The sequence below is a fragment of the Epinephelus moara genome, chromosome 20, assembly GCF_006386435.1.
Source record: "Epinephelus moara isolate mb chromosome 20, YSFRI_EMoa_1.0, whole genome shotgun sequence".
In the NCBI taxonomy this organism is placed as follows: Eukaryota; Metazoa; Chordata; class Actinopteri; order Perciformes; family Serranidae; genus Epinephelus; species Epinephelus moara.
Window position 1 is genome coordinate 3148269 of NC_065525.1, and position 4335 is coordinate 3152603.

Genomic DNA, 4335 nt, shown 5'->3' on the forward strand with positions numbered 1-4335 from the left:
GATGTTACTTATGTAAACTACAGAGGTACAGCCTGCGAAATGTACTTAAGTCACAGCGTTACAATATATTGTTATGTATAAAATATTGGAATATACTTCTCAGCAGTATTTAATGTTGTAACATGTTGAGAGGGGAGCTTGGTTCTACTAGTACTATGTAATGTGCTGGGTAGTTTTATGAAAAACAATACATCAAACTCTTAAGTTAAATAACTAATTACATAGATGTCAGATAAATGGAGTTTAGTTTAAAAAATTTATGTATGGTTTATACAACCCTGATTCCAAAAGAGCTGGGATGCTATAAATGCAATGATTTCCAAATCTTTTTTGACCTACATTTTATTTTATTTTTTAGTCAATGTATTGAACATGTTAAAACAGTCCACAAACAATAAATAACCAAGACAATCACTGGTCCAGCTCGTAATCATTCAATGTTTCAATTGCGTGCAGTCCAGAAACAAGATATTTCATGTTCAAACTAAAAAACATTATTGTTTTTGTAAAAAACACACTTATTCTGAATTTGATGTTAGTGCCCATGGCATCATGGGTAACTCACATCTGTGAAGGCACCATGAATGCTGACAAGTACATACAGGTTTTGGAGCTACATATGCTACCATCCAGACAACATCTTTTTCAGGGACGTCCCTGCTTATTCCAGCGAGACAATGAGACACATTCTGCAAGTGTTCCAACAGCGCGGCTTAGTGGTCAAAGAGTGCAGGTACTAGACTGACCTGCCTGCAGTCCAGACCTGTCTCCCATTGAGCGTTTGTGGAACATTATTAAGCACAAAATATGAAAACAGAGACCCTGGACTGCTAAGCATCTGAAGTCATATATCAAGCAAGAATGGGAAAGAATTTCACTTTCAAAACTTCAGCAGTTAGTATCCTCAGTTCCCAAACACTTACTGAGTATCAACAAAAAAGGTGACGTCACAGTGGTAAATATGCTCTTATCCCAACTTTACTGGAATGTGTTGCAGGCATCAAATTCAGAATAAGTGTATATTTATAAAAAAAAAAGGAAAAAAACCAATAAAGTTTGAACATTAAATATCTTATCTTTGGACTTTATTCAACAAATATATAAGTCCAACCAAAGCTGTTTTTAATGTAGATAAAAGCATTCAAAACCTATACAAACCTGATTTACCATAAAGCTAATAGCCTGGGCTTACTGAGCTCAGTTGGCATCTACTGTATATGGGACAGACCTTTAATTCCTTTCACACAAAACTCTTGCTTAGCAAAGAGGGGAAATAACCTACCATCAAATAGTTTTTTAAAACCATTTTGAATATTGCTTGTATAAAATTAAGCTATCTAATAACATATCAATAATGAATCATTCATTTGATCTAACTGACAGACAGAGCATCGGAGAGAGGCAGAAAGAGAGAGAGAATTATGGCACGAACATGACACCTCCTTATCCTGCTAAAACAATACTCACAATTTGGATTAAGTTTTATGGAAAACGCCTTTTGATTCTTTTGATCTGAGGACCCTTACAGACTAAAGGAATATAGGCTAAATAATCGAGGAGTGGATACATGTTTGAACTTCATGACCACTTCAGAGGAAGGGAGTCCCCACCTTTTTTGTCTCTCTTACTTTAGCTGGTAAATCTGAATAAATTACAGTCAGCTTTGGTACTCATGGTTTCAGTAACATGAACTGGATGACTGAATTGTGGAGACTCTAACCAAGCTAATGATGTGTAGCATCTCCATAATGACAAATGTTTAAACATTTAGGCTATACTCGTTTCACGTGATCAAATCAGCTTAGCACTAGCCAAGTGGGTAGCTGACAACTTTAAGAGGTTTAATACAGCCAGAGAACTTAAAACAAAACAAAACACTGCTTTGCAGCATCACCGGCAACCAGACCCAGCATCTAAATTAGGCCCTGTCTATACGTATCCAGAAATCTTTGTAAACAGATATTTTCTCCTCTGTTTTTAAAAAACAAAATCCCTCCACACAAATTTGTTTTACAAAATATCTTCGTCCCTATGTGTGCAGTGTTCACACAAACAGTGTTGTTGCTTCGGCGCTGAAACAGAGGCGACTGCTCTGACTACTGTATTTCCACAACAGAAAGCTTGTACTCTACATATTTATGGAGCTGTACAAGCCATTGCGTTATCAACAACGTAGACTTGCAAATATTTCACAATAAAAAAATAAGGGATTCTGTTCACAGAAATGTTGTCAGGGGACTTTTATTTTGAAACAGAAACAGGAAGTGTTGAGTCAAAAATTAATACTTATAGTTTTTCATGTTTGTGATGATATAAACAATGAAACTGTAGAGAAAGATGGTACAGTGTCAATATGAGTATCAAAACACCATTTTCACTGCCTATTTGTTGCTGAAAATGCGCATGTGTGTGTCAAAAAATAGGCCATCAGTGAGACTTCTATTCTTTAGATCAGTGGTTCCCAACTGGTCCAGCCACAGGGGGCCAGATTTTTCCTTTGTCATTAGTTCAAGGTCCACAAAGTTTAATATATTCAGCATTGAGCTACCTTGCTGTCTCTGTCAAGTAGCTCACTCACTCTACAGCAGGAAATGGCAATTCAAAATAAAAGCTCTGTGCCAAAAATCCACTTTAGACACTTGCAGTCCATTTAGAATGGATCCGCAACCCACTTTTGGACTGCGATCCACCAGTTGGGAACCACTGATCTAGATGTTCTGCAGCTGAGCAGCAGCCAAGCCCGCTTGTTGTTCAGGCATTAGCTGTCTATCTGTGAAGTGTGTTGCTAATGTTAGCTTTTTCAAAACACCTATTTGAGACCTCATCACCACTGATTCCTGTTCAATTTAAGGATGAAGAAGTGCACTTAAACATAAGAGTGAAACTCTGGACATGCAAAAGTTTTCCTTCCGCTCCTCATCAACAACAGTCCCACCCTGGAAATTGTCCCACCACCTACTGGTTCAATTGGTTCTGATCCAAAACTGTCAGTTCTAGTGGACTTTAAACCGCAGAATGCTGAGGTGAAGCTAAAACACGGTGCAGCAGATGTTTAAGTGTAAAGTTAAAGTTAGCAGTGCTAACAAAAGCGGTGGTTTGTTGTTTGCAGCGTTTTCACAAAGCAGGCAAGACTGAGAAGATTACATCACTGTTTCAAAATCGCTCCGTTTTACACGTTCACAGAGATAAACAGTTAACGGAGTGAACAGTTTTAGGTACCTAAAACTCGGTTTGAGTGTGGATGAGAGGCCCAAACATGGAGGAAAATATCTGTTTACAAAAATATCTGGATACATATATACAAGGCCTTAGACCAGAGTTTATCTGTCAAAATGTGTAGCCACCGTGGGCAATTAAAAGGGGCTCTGTGTTTATGATAAATTACAACACTGATCCTAATGCTATTTTAATGCAAATTCAAATTCTAGCAGCAACAAATCCATCATACTTCTGTGAAATCAGACACATATATTTGAGCAAAATGTAAATTTCAACCTGTATGATGGCAAGGCAAGCACTTTTTTTTTTTTGATTATTTTTGTGGGCTTTTCTCCTTTAATGACAGGACAGTAAGTGAAAGGGGGAGACAGAGAGAGAGTGGGGACTGACATGCAGCAAAGGGCCGCGAGCCGGATTCGAGCCCGTGGCCAATGCCTCTGTACATGGGGCGCCGGCACTATCCACTACGCTACCAACGCCCCAGGAAAGCACTTCTTAAACACAGCATGAGTAATGATATTGCCCATCAACTGCACCTCATAAGTTTACACTAATCTCATACTGACATTATACACTGAAGCTGTGTAACTTCTGTGTTGACAGGTTCTGTGTATCATTTGACATAAATAAATCACTTCCACATTTATGTCAAGGAATCACTGTAAGTGCTGTATACAAATGAGACAACCTATGGCAAGCCGTTTTAACATTTAATCGCTGGACTGGATATTCATTACTGATATCTGCAACATAATTTTGCCTAGTCAAAACTCTTATTCAAGATATCTGTAATTAGATTTTGACTAGTCAAAACCCTAATTACAGATATCTGTAATTCAGTTTTGACTACTAAGATTCAAACTACTTTTGCCATTCATGTGTATGGGGTTTGTCATTATAGATATCTCCAATGTAGTTGCGGATATCTGCAATTGTTATTGCGGATATCTGCAACTGAATTGTGGATATCTGTAATTCCAGTTTGAGATATCTACAATTTAATTTTGACTAGTCATAATTCAAGTTCAAGATATCTTTAATTATCATCAATTGAAGATATCTACATGGTCCTTTCTAGATATCTTGAATTGAGTTTCAGATAGTCAGAATGACGTT